Genomic DNA, 12845 nt, shown 5'->3' with positions numbered 1-12845 from the left:
GTTGTGGGGGAGGAAGGTAAAGGAGATTGTGAGCCGCTCTGAGACTCTTCGGGGTGGAGGGCGGGATATAAATCCAATATCATCTTCTTCTTCTCACAGGGTGTCTGTTGTAGGGAAGGAAGGTAAAGGAGATTGTGAGCCACTCTGAGACTCTTTGGAGTGGAGGGCGGGATATAAATCCAATATCTTCATCTACCTCACAGGGTGTCTGTTGTGGGGGAGGAAGGTAAAGGAGATTGTGAGACTCTTCGGGGTGGAGGGCGGGATATAAATCCAATATCATCATCTTCTTCTCACAGGGTGTCTGTTGTAGGGAAGGAAGGTAAAGGAGATTGTGAGCCACTCTGAGACTCTTTGGAGTGGAGGGCGGGATATAAATCCAATATCTTCATCTACCTCACAGGGTGTCTGTTGTGGGGGAGGAAGGTAAAGGAGATTGTGAGCCGCTCTGAGACTCTTCGGGGTGGAGGGCGGGATATAAATCCAATATCATCTTCTTCTTCTCACAGGGTGTCTGTTGTAGGGAAGGAAGGTAAAGGAGATTGTGAGCCACTCTGAGACTCTTTGGAGTGGAGGGCGGGATATAAATCCAATATCCAAGGAAGCAGACAGCAGCCAGTTCCTCGGGGGCCTGATTTGGCCCCTGGCCGCGTGTTTGACACCCCTGCACTAGAGGCTGGACACAGAAACTGTTGTCATAATTGTTCTATTCTAATACAGTATCAGTATGCCGCACAGTTTCCCACTGTTTACTAATAATTTCAAACTCGGGTTCTTACTTGGTTTTACCGTCCCCAAATCACCAGGAGTTTCCCAGCCTCGATCAGGCAACCTACGCCCCATCTCCTGCCTGTGGTGGTCATGGGGGGGTCGGGGGGGTGGCAATCCTGGTACAATGAGATCACTGAGTCATCCCTCTGCTTCAGGTGCGATTGGATCATGTGGTCACTCTCACGACGCAAAACTATCTGCTTCCATGGATGGTTTCCAGCTCTGAAGGAGTCACAGTGCTGGGCCGTTCTCCTTCCAACCAGGAGGCAAAACTTAGGACGGTGAGTCACACCGAAGGGAAGGGAGCAGGGGAGCATGGTGTAAACTTTGAGCCCTGCTGTGCAGGGGCCATAAATCTAACAAAATAGATATCAGAAGCCTGAATCTAGCTGTTAGTAAACAGAACCCAGAGAGGAGGGGAGTAGCTGAGAAAGATCTTGGTGAAAGTCAAGGGCGAACTCCATAAGCCGGGGAGAAACCCCACCATCAGCAAAACAGACTATAGCAGGGGTGTCAAACATGCAATCCAGGGGCCGAATAAGGCCCTCAGAGGGCTCCTATCAGGCCCCCGAGCAACTGGCTCTTGTCTGCTTCCTTCTCTCTTGCTTCCCTCTGCATCACAGCTTACTTTGCCAGGCTTGCTCAATCGCACAGGAGCTACAACTGGCTCTTGTCTGCTTCCTTCTCTCTTGCTTCCCTCTGCATCACAGCTTACTTTGCCAGGCTTGCTCAATCGCACAGGAGCTACAACTGGCTCTTGTCTGCTTCCTTCTCTCTTGCTTCCTTCTGCATCACAGCTTACTTTGCCAGGCTTGCTCAATCGCACAGGAGCTACAACTGGCTCTTGTCTGCTTCCTTCTCTCTTGCTTCCTTCTGCATCACAGCTTACTTTGCCAGGCTTGCTCAATCGCACAGGAGCTACAACTGGCTCTTGTCTGCTTCCTTCTCTCTTGCTTCCTTCTGCATCACAGCTTACTTTGCCAGGCTTGCTCAATCGCACGGGAGCTACAGAGCAAAGTCTCTATTTTCTATGTTGGCTGAGCCTCCTCCCTTGGGGAGAAAGGTGGGGGGGAGGGAGAGCTTGTTTTGCCAGGCTCTCTCAGTCGCACAGCAGAGTCACTGAGCCAAGCCTCTCTTCCTCCAACTGGCCAAGGCTCCTCCCCCTCCTGGTCCCCTGGAGAAGGAAGGAAAGCGCCGAAGCTTCCTTCGCCCAGTTCCCTGGATCCCATGGGAGACACAAAGAGAGCACCTTTAAGAACAAGTGCTAATGTTTTAAGCATGTTTTTAAGTTTTTCATTTAAATCTTTAGTTGTGTTTGTCTGTGTCTGTTATAAAGTTTATATCTCTGCTACCTAATCTTAAATCGGTACACACACGGCCCGGCCCGACAAGGTCTCATTTATATCAGATCCGGTACTTATAACAAATGAGTTCGACACCCCTGGACTATAGGGTCCAACCTTCTGCGTGCAAGAGGATCTGGGAGAGAAAGGGTTAAGGGAATTCTCTCCACATATGCCCCACCCTTTGGCCATTGATTGCCTTCTGCCTTTCATCTTTTATAGGACCGCCCTCACACTTGTGCTTTCTAGCTGTAGCAAGTTCACCTTTTTGGAAGTTGATCTGTTCGCAATAAGTTAAACCGGGGGTGGCCAAACTTGCTTAAGAGCCACACAGAATAAACATCAGACGCTTGAGAGCCGCAAGACGTGAACATCGGATGCTTGAGAGCCTCAAGGAAGAAAAAGTAATGAATGGAGGGGGGGGAGGGAGGGAGGGAGGAAAGGAAGGAAGGAAGGAAGGAAGGAAGGAAGGAAGGAAGGAAGGAAGGAAGGAAGGAAGGAAGGAAGGAAGGAAGGAAGGAAGGAAGGAAGGAAGGAAGAAAGAAAGAAAGAAAGAAAGAAAGAAAGAAAGAAAGAAAGAAAGAAAGAAAGAAAGAAAGAAAGAAAGAAAGAAAGAAAGAAAGAAAGAAAGAAAGAAAGAAAGAAACTTGAACTTTAAATGCATTCTCCAAGCTGCCAGCTGGCTTGGAAAGGCGATGTGAAGAGAGAAATGCCTTCTCCAAGCTGGTCAACAGGGCAGTGGGGGCTTCAAGAGCCATACAAAGTGTATGTGGCTCCCAAGCCATTGTTAAACATATGAATATGTCACGTGAGAACATAAGAGAAGCCATGTTGGATCAGGCCAATGGCCCATCCAGTCCAACACTCTGTCCCGCAGTGGCCATAAGAACATAAGAGAAGCCATGTTGGATCAGGCCAATGGCCCATCCAGTCCAATGCTCTGTGTTACACAGTGGCCAAAAAACCCAGGTGCCATCCGGAGGTCCACCAGTGGGGCCAGGACATTAGAAGCCCTCCCACTGTGCCCCCTCCCAAGCACCAAGAATAAAGAGCATCACTGCCCCAGACAGAGAGTTCCAACAATAAGGTGCGGCTAACAGCCACTGATGGACCTCTGCTCCATATGCTTATCCAGTCCCCTCTTGAAGCTGTCTATGCTTGTAGCCGCCACCACCTCCGGTGGCAGTGAATTCCACGTGTTAATCACCCTTTGGGTGAAGAAGAACTTCTTTTTATCAGTTCTAACTGTGCTCAGCAATTTCATTAAATGTTCACAAATTCTCGTATTGTGAGAAAGGAAGAAAAGTATTCTCTACCTTCTCTATCCCGTGCATAATCTTGCAAACCTCTATCATGTCACCCCTCAGTCAACATTTCTTCAAGCTAAAGAGCCCTAAGTGTTTTTTCTTCATAGGGAAAGCGTTCCAGCCCTTGAATCATTCTAGTTGCCCTTTTCTGCACTTTTTCCAATGCTGTAATATCTCTTTTGAGGTGCGGTGACCAGAATTGTACTGTAAGATGTGCTTTTATTTCTGTAAGCAAAATTTCTTTCTCTTGTTACCATTGGCATCTGCTCACCTTTGTGATTTGTTTGAACAGCATTTTCCCTTGACTGGGAAGCTCAGAGTATCAGTGATACTGTGAAAAAAAGCTTCTGTGCTGCCAAAGGAAAGTTTTCAAAAAAATATATTTAACCCAACACAAAATCCTGAGGCTGATTCATGCAGTCTGAACTTGTTCCCCATATACGCCCTTGAGCACATTCATCAGCCCCAGACTTCACTTTAAGAAACATGCAGAAATAACACACGCCTCAACAACTGTTTGAGCCTCCAGTTCAAGAACATAAGAACATAAGAGAAGCCATGTTGGATCAGGCCAATGGCCCATCCAGTCCAACACTCTGTGTCACACAATGGCCAATATATGTGTGTGTGTGAAGTCCTCAAGCGGGCAGAGGTTACCAGCATCGAGGCACTGCTGTTGAAGACGCAGCTGCGCTGGGCAGGGCATATTTCTAGGATGGAAAACCACCGCCTTCCCAAGATTGCCCTGTATGGCGAACTCTCCACCGGCCATCGAAATAGAGGGGCACCAAAGAAGAGGTACAAGGACTCCTTGAAGAAATCCCTTAGCACCTGTCACATCAACCATCACCAGTGGTCTGACCTAGCCTCAGATCGCAAAGCATGGAGGCACACCATCCACCAGGCTGTCTCTTCCTTTGAGAACGCACGCATAGCTGGTCTTGAGGACAAAAGGAGATTGAGGAAGAATCGCACTGCTACAGCACCAACCCCAAATCAGACTTTTCCCTGCAGCTACTGTGGCTGGACCTGCCTGTCCCGCATTGGTCTTGTCAGCCACCAGCGAGCCTGCAGCAAACGTGGACTATTGCACCCTTCTTAAATCTTCGTTCGCGAAGCCAAGCCGAGAGAGAGAGAGAGAGAGTGTGTGTGCACACACACACACACACACATATATATATACACACGGTGGCTAATAGCCACTGATGGACCTCTGCTCCATATTTTTATCCAATCCCCTCTTAAAGCTGGCTATGCTTGTAGCCGCCACCACCTCCTGTGGCAGTGAATTCCACATGTTAATCACCCTTTGGGTGAAGAAATACTTCCTTTTATCCGTTTTAACCCGACTGCTCAGCAATTTCATTGAATGCCCACGAGTTCTTGTATTGTAAGAAAGGGAGAAAAGTACTTCTTTCTCTACTTTCTCCATCCCATGCATAACCTTGTAAACCTCTATCATGTCACCCCGCAGTCGACGTTTCTCCAAGCTAAAGAGCCCCAAGCGTTTTAACCTTTCTTTATAGGGAAAGTGTTCCAAACCTTTAATCATTCTAGTTGCCCTTTTCTGCACTTTTTCCAATGCTATAATATCCTTTCTGAGGTGCGGTTTACAAACCTCTGAGTCACGTCGTGCACGGAGTAGGAGAAAAGAGGCTCTGCCTAAGAGAACTGATGTCTTTGGGGCATTTTGTAGCCAAAGCATCTTACTCACTGCTAACTCATATCCTTGTGAGAAAAAAAAAATCCTACCCCCAGGAGTAGGAGTTTCACAACAAGATAGTGCTCATTTGGACAAGAAAAATATTAGAACAGGGGTGGCCAAACTGTGGCTCTTTCACACATATTGTGTGGCTCTTGAAGCCCTCGCTGGCCTGTCAGATGGCTCGGTGAAGGCATTTAAAGTTCAAGTTGCTTTCTTTCCACTTCTCCCTCCTCTATTCATCCAATCTCTCTCTCATCTATCTCTCCATCCATCCATCCATCCATCCATCCATCCATCCATCCATCCATCCATCCATCCATCCAACTATCATCTGATGCCTATCTATCTTCCTTCCTTCCTTCCAACCAACATCTGCCGTTCATGTCTTGTGGACATGAATAGCTTTGTGGGGAAGGACTGTGACTCCATGTCAGAGCCGCTGCTTGGCAGGCAGAAGGTCCCAGGTTCAATCCCCGGCATCTCCAGTTAAAAGAACCAGGCAGGAGATGATGGGAAAGACCTCAGCCTGAGACTTTGGAGAGCCATGGGAAAGGGCTGTGGCTCAGCAGTAGAGCGCCCTGCTTGGCATGCAGAAAGTCCCAAGTTCAATCCTCAGCATCTCCAGCTGAAAGGACCAGGCAAGAAGTGAGAGAAAAGACCTCTGCCAAAGACCCTGGAGAGCCAGTCTGAGCAGAGAATACTGACTTGGATGGTCTGATATGGTTTAAGGCCACTTCACCAACCAAATCACACGTAACAAGGTAGCCCAGGCCAGCCCAATCTTGTCAGATCTCTGAAGCTAAGCAGGGTCTACCCTGGTTAGTTTTTTGGATGGGAACCCACCAAGGAAAGCCAGGGTTGCTACACAAAGGCAGGCAATGGCAAGCCATCTCTAAATGTCTCACGCCTTGAAAACCCTATGCGGTTCCCTTAAATCAGCTGTGATTTATGGGAACAAAAAGGGGCAAGGGGGAAACACTTATGCAAACACTTATATATATAAACAGCCAATACTTCAGTCACAACTGTTCACCCCTTTATGTTACAGTGCAAATCAAACATAAGAGAAGCCATGTTGGATCAGGCCAATGGCCCATCCAGTCCAACACTCTGGGTCACACAGTGGTCAATATATGTGTGTGTGTGTATATATATATACACACACACACACACATATACATACACACACACACACATGTATATACTGTGGCTAATAGCCACTGATGGACCTCTGCTCCATATTTTTATCCAATCCCCTCTTAAAGCTGGCTATGCTTGTAGCCGCCGCCACCTCCTGTGGCAGTGAATTCCACATGTTAATCACCCTTTGGGAGAAGAAGGACTTCCTTTTATCCATTTTAACCTGACTGCTCAGCAATTTCATCGAATGCCCACGAGTTCTCGTATTGTGAGAAAAGGAGAAAAGTACTTCTTTCTCTACTTTCTCCATCCCATGCATAATCTTGTAAACCTCTATCATGTCACCCGCAGTCGACGTTTCTCCAGTCTAAAGAGCCCCAAGCGTTTTAACCTTTCTTCATAGGGAAAGTGTTCCAAACCTTTAATCATTCTAGTTGCCCTTTTCTGCACTTTTTCAGCAGTGGCAACAGCGGTGGCAACAGCCCGAAGTGAGACCAGTTTACTACAAGAGACAGACAAAGGCAGGAAACGCAACAGAACTACCTGTGAAAAGAGGATGCTAGAGACCAGGGAAGTTTTTCCTCCAGCCCCCGCCTCCCCCCCAGAACTCCAGAATAGCCAGATGAACTAGCGTTATGTAGCAAGAACGGCCGCACAATCAGATCTCCTCTGTCCTCAGGACTCATCATTCGCTGCCTCCTCCATCTGCTTCAAAAGCACAGAGCTATACTGCCCCATAACCAAAAAAGCTCCCCAATGCAAACTCTGCCACAGACTCGCTTAGGAGGCTTAGACCCAAGCGGGCGACCTGTTAGTCTGAAGCAGTAGAACAAAGTAGGAGTCAAGTTTACAGAATAGTAAAATTAACAATTTGAGCAAACTTCTGAGATAGAAATGTCCTCAATTTGGCCCAGGCTTACAACAATATAGTGATTAACAGACATTCTCACATTTTGACATGTTACTGTTTTATTGCTTTCTCGTGCTCATGTTACCAAGATCAAAGGTTTGCTCAATTTGTTAATTTTACTATTCTGTCATTGGATCTTAACTTTGTGCCATCTTGCATTCTAAACTGCTGCCTACCTGCTATATGTAGCTCTGCTCACTGTACCTGATTCCTCGTCTGAGGAAGTGTGCTTAGAGCATACGAAAGCTTATGCCCTGAATAAAACTTTGTTGGTCTTAAAGGTACACTTGACTCCCACTTTGTCCTTAGGGGGCTTTGACAAGTCACTCCTCTGGACTGACTTTCCCACCACCACTTATCTGCAATGTTGGAAGGAATAGAATTGGAGGACTTTCTAAGGTTGTCGTACACCAAGCAAACACCTGAAATGCAATACATAAATATTCCCATTCTGCAAAGTTCCCTACTGGCAAATTGAACGGCATCGGTTTTCATAAAAGTCAGTTAAATGAACAAATCGCACGAACCGGTTTTCTATTTTTCCATTCATCCTCTCCCTGCCTTTTATCCCAAACTAAGGGAGCGCCCCTCTTTCTTTAACGACGCTCGGCATTTGCGCAGCATTCAGAGCACTACAACACGCTTGCAAAGCAGGCCAATTCACTGCTCCCGCGTTTCAGAGCAGGAGCTGAGAGAACAGTAGAACGTTTAAACTCAGAAGCTGAGGTGAGACCTAAGCCAGGATCACGTCTATTCCCTTCCAAAACATGCAAAACAAAACGCAGGAAACACAGAAAAAAAAATTTTTTTTGGCAAGGACCCTCTGTGCATACCAAAAAGCAAAGAATTATGGGATACAGACTCAAAAGGAAGAAAGGCGCTTGATAAACCAGTGGCAATAGCTTCTTGCCCCCTAGAAGAATCTACTTTTCTTAAGAGCCCGAGGAAAGGGGGCAGAGTGGTGCTGGTACCACATGCTACAAGACATGCCAGTGACTGGGAGTGGGGAGTGGCATAACCTTTAAAAAGCATTAGGCCACCCAGATTCTGAAAGGTACAATAGAATAAATCCTCCTTGTTGAGAGGTTATTTACTTCTCAAGACCAGTTGCTGAGAGAACGGAGGGCAAGGGGGAGAGTGGGGGCAGCTTCCTTCAAGGTCTATTTCCAAGAAGAATCTTGCTGTCCATTCTTTGAAACAAGAAGCAGGGCGTCTTTTGTGTAACTCAGTGAGGTCAGTTTATACTATTTCATCCCCCTCTGGGTTTGAAAAGTGGGTCTGTCCCAAGGCCGTAGCTACAGTGGGGCCCTTCCAACTGTATGGTCCCTCCATTGGAGGGTCCCCAATCTGTCCCCTTTGCTCACCGCCACTCTAAACAAGTAGTAGCATTGCTGCCGGACTTTTTGCTTTTTTCTCTCCCCTTCCCTAACAGCGTGCAGAGCAAACGGGAAGGGGAGGGAGAGAGTTAAGAGGTCTCTGTCTCTCTGACAGGTGGGGTGCGACTGCCCAGGCGAAGGGGGGTTAGCTTGTGGAACTCAAAGCAGCTTACAGTGCCAAAAGCCTAGGGCCACCAAACCGGGTTCCCCCCAGGTCCCCTAAACAGCTGTGGACCTCACCAAACATGAAATCTTGGCTACGGCCCTGGTCTGTCTTCTCCGCGCATGGAAAGTTATTTTAACATGTGAACAAGCTGCCAAGGCTATCAAAGGGAGGGGATACCTAGCGATCGCTGACCGATTTTCTAGTCGCCTGCACTCTTTAAAAGGGATGGCAGATCATACACTCGCATGCTGACAATCCCTTATTCAAAACCTAGCAGCATCACCAGTTAAAAAGACTGTGGGGCTGGCAGATGAGAAAAACCTGTGGCCCTTTCTTACATGCCCAGGGAAATGCCAATTGCCACTTTGGGGTCAGGAAGCAGTTTTCTCCAGGGCACTTTGGCCAGGGATCCTGAAGGTTTCTTCCATCTTCTGGCCATGGAGCAGGGGTCACTGGGATGTGGGTGGTGGGGGAGGTATTTGTGAATTTCCTGCATTGTGCGGGGGGTTGGACTACATGACCCTGGAGGTCCCTTCCAACTCTGCAATTCTATGAGACCATGGAGAGGCGATGCTAATCTGAATCCACTAAGACTGACCCCGAGATACCAAAGTCTGCCTCCTAAGGCAGCTCCATGTGTGAACGCAAGACGTGCATGGGGAGCTAAAGGGAACCTCCATGTTCAGAAGCAGCCTACCTTTAACAGCCAGGACTAAGCAGGCAAGGGGAAGCCCAAGGCCTTCTCTGAAGCATTGGAAAGGCTGGTGAACAGGAGAGCGGACCAGATGGATACTTCCCCATCCGACCCACATCCTATGAAGAAAGGCTGAAGGAGCTGGGGATGTTTAGCCTGGAGAGGAAGCGAATGAGAGGTGATAGGAGCACCATATTCAAGTACTTGAAGGGCTGTCATATAGAGGATGGTGTGGAATTGTTTTCTGTGGTTGCAGAAGGTAGGACCAGAACCAGCGGGTTGAAATTAAATAAAAAGGGTTTCCGGCTCAACATTAGGAAGAACTTCCTGACCGTTAGAGTGGTTCCTCAGTGGAACAGGCTTCCTCAGGAAGTGGTGGGCTCTCCTTCCTTTAAAGTTTTGAAACAGAGGCTAAAGGGTCATCTGACAGCAATGAGGTTCCTGTGATTTAGGGGAAGGTATTTGTGAGTTTCCTGCATTGTGCAGGGAGCTGGACTAGATGACCCTAGAGGTCCCTTCCAATTCTATAATTCTATTTATTCTATCGAACGTAGCTGACACACACCCTCATGGAAAAGAACAAAATTTGAGTCCAGTGGCACCTTTAAGATGAACCTTTAAGAGAGTGGGCTCTCCTTCTTTGGAGGTTTTTAAACAGAGACTAGATGGCCATTTGACAGCAATGAGGATCCTGTGAATGTAGGGGGAGGTGTTTGTGAGTTTCCTGCATTGTGCAGAGGGTTGGACTAGATGACCCTGGAGGTCCCTTCCTACTCTAGGATTCTATGACCCAACAGGGAAACACCTGATCTTCGGGAACCAAAAGGAGGGTTGAGGTGTGTGGGGGCAGAAGATGGCGGGCAGGGTAAAAGCGAAACGCGGCGCGACGCTCAGACGACCAGGGCGCGGGTTCGAATCCCGCGCAGGAACTAGGCAACCACGACATTCTATCCTGCCGCCGGCCTACCTCGCAGGGCTCCCGTGGGAGAGCCAAGGAGAAAGCCCCGCCCTCCTCGAGGGAATGACGTCAAACGCGAGGGGGGAACCAGCCCGGAGCAGGAGCCCGAGAGCGAAGGGGAGGAGCCCCGGGGAAGGGGCGTGGCCAGAGGGGAGAGGCGTGGCCGCCAGACTCACCGGGATGGGGGCACCATGAGGGCCTCCTGGCGCGGCGGCGGCTCCGGCCTCCTTCCTCCTCTTCGCGCGGCGCCTTCTGAACAAACTTCTGGGCCACCAAGTCCCCCCCCGCCCGTTCCTCCGCCCACCGATGCCAGTCACTTCCGCTCTCTGACAGACTCCTATACGTCACTTCCTGTCCGTAGCCCAGAAGCACTCCTGGGCCCGCCCTCTGAAGGAACTATTTCCGGTTCCGCTTTTCCTCAGAGTTTTCCACGGCTACTGCATGATGTCGCTCTAGGGCTTGACATCTCTATGATGGTCCCCGCCTTCTGGGCATTGAGAAAGGAAGTTTATTACAGCCTATTATTAATAGGCTATTAATAATAATATTATAATAATATTATCAATAGGCTATTATAAACTTCTTCCTTTCCCAGTGCCCAGAATGCGGAGACCTGAGGCACTCAAAGATCTGAGTGCCCAAACATCTGAGTGGCCAAACTTGCTTAATGTAAGAGCCACATAGAATAAATGTCAGATGTTTGAGAGCCGCAAGACGTGAACATCAGATGTTTGAGAGCCACAGGACAGGAAGGAAGGAAAGAAGGCAAATAGATTTGGGGAAAAAGAGGGGGAAAGAAGGCAACTTTAACTCTAAACTTTAACTCTAAATATATATATACTGTGGCTAATAGCCACTGATGGACCTCTGCTCCATATTTTTATCCAATCCCTTCTTAAACCTGGCTATGCTTGTAGCCACCACCACCTCCTGTGTTGTAATTGTTTATTGTACAGTAATTTTTCACAGCCTCCTGCGTTTTTCTCAACCTTGGCTGTGTTTCCCTTGTTCAGTTGCCAAGCCTCCGGGTGAGGCCTGGAGATTGCCTGCTTTGACTCCCCTGCAGGGTATGAATCTGCAGTCTTCTTCTTTCTGAAGGTTCCCCCTCCTCCTCACCGCCTACCTTGTCCATTGAATAGTGGGTGCAGCTGCATAACAATCCCTGGATTAAGAGAGCCTGCAGCCAGCCAGCCACCAGGGTCTTTGCCACGCCCCCAGCAGCCCTCATTAACCTCTGGAGAAGCCTGCAACACCCTTTCTCCACTTCTTATGTGATTTTGGCTGGCAGGTGGCTTGCTGGCCTTTTGACTGGGGTGGGGCAACCAAGGAGAGTCCCAGGGCTCTCTTTTCTTACATTGGGTTGCTTTTGGCTGGTGGTGGAGGATATACTAATGAGTTATGCTAATGAGCACCACCTATTTTTCTGCAAAATGACCCCTGCTGAGCCCCCTGTCCTTCCAAACCCCGCCCTCTCCTGGCTCCACCCACCGAAGTCTCCAGGTATTTCCAGCACAGGCCTGGCAACCCTACCCTGCCCCCGCAAATGGCCAAGGGGGCCCTGGCAACGCTATGTGGGACAGAAAGTGCATTATTGAATGTTTGCATGTTTCTTATCATATCATTCAGCTGTATTGCAGCTAGAAGAAGCTCTTTGCTAAGATGTCTATTACAGCCTGAATATGCTCTCTACGGAGAGGTGTGTTGCAGCTTGAAGAAGTTCTCTGCGAAGAGGTCTTTTATAGCTTGAAAAAGCTTTTGCGAAACAAGGGTATTAGTACAACCTTGTCCCGTTGCTCTTTGAAAATTCGGCTGCGTCCATTGAGAGACATTCATCATTGGGAAGATCACACCAGGATTACATGGAAAAGCTGGACAATTTGACCATATAAAGGAGAAAAGAACTCTTGGTGTAAATGCTTCCTTTTGTTCAAAGGACTGAGTATTATGGTTGTTTTGACGAAAGCAATATATTTAGGGTTGCCAATCCCCAGGTGAGGGCAGGGGATCCCCCGGTTTGGAGGCCCTCCCCCCGCTTCACGGTCATCAGAAAGCGGGGAGGGGAGGGAAATGTCTGCTGGGAGCTCTATTATTCCCTATGGAGATTTATTCCCATAGAAAATCATGAATTGATCCGTAGGTATCTGGGGCTCTGGGGGGGGCTGTTTTTGGGGGTAGAGGCACCAAATTTTCAGTATAGCATCTAGTTCCTCTCCCCAAAATACCCCCCAAGTTTCAAAAAGATTGGACTACGGGGTCCAATTCTATTAGCCCCAAAAGAAGGTGCCCCTATCCTTCATTATTTCCTATGGAAGGAAGGCATTGAAAAGGTGTGCCGTCCCTTTAAATGTGATGGCCAGAACTCCCTTGGAGTTCATTTATGCTTGTCACACCCCTGCTCTTGGCTCCGCCCCTAATGTCTCCTGGCTCCACCTCCAAAGTCTCCTGGCTCTACCCCCAAAGTCCCCAGATATTTCT

At 48.4% G+C, this 12845-nt stretch overlaps 1 protein-coding gene across 1 annotated transcript in view; it reads right to left on the bottom strand.

The window, feature by feature from the left end:
- Positions 1-10655, bottom strand: part of SHC1 (SHC adaptor protein 1) — a 92934-nt gene extending 82279 nt beyond the window's left edge. Inside the window, exon 1 of the mRNA XM_060255395.1 lies at positions 10547-10655. The gene's annotated coding sequence lies outside the window, so the exon portion shown is untranslated. The remainder of the gene's footprint in view (positions 1-10546) is intronic.
- Positions 10656-12845: the final 2190 nt, after the last annotated feature.

Source organism: Heteronotia binoei, chromosome 1 (genome assembly GCF_032191835.1).
Source record: "Heteronotia binoei isolate CCM8104 ecotype False Entrance Well chromosome 1, APGP_CSIRO_Hbin_v1, whole genome shotgun sequence".
In the NCBI taxonomy this organism is placed as follows: Eukaryota; Metazoa; Chordata; class Lepidosauria; order Squamata; family Gekkonidae; genus Heteronotia; species Heteronotia binoei.
Note: the sequence above shows the minus strand (reverse complement) of the source record. Positions and strands in the feature narration are given on the sequence as shown.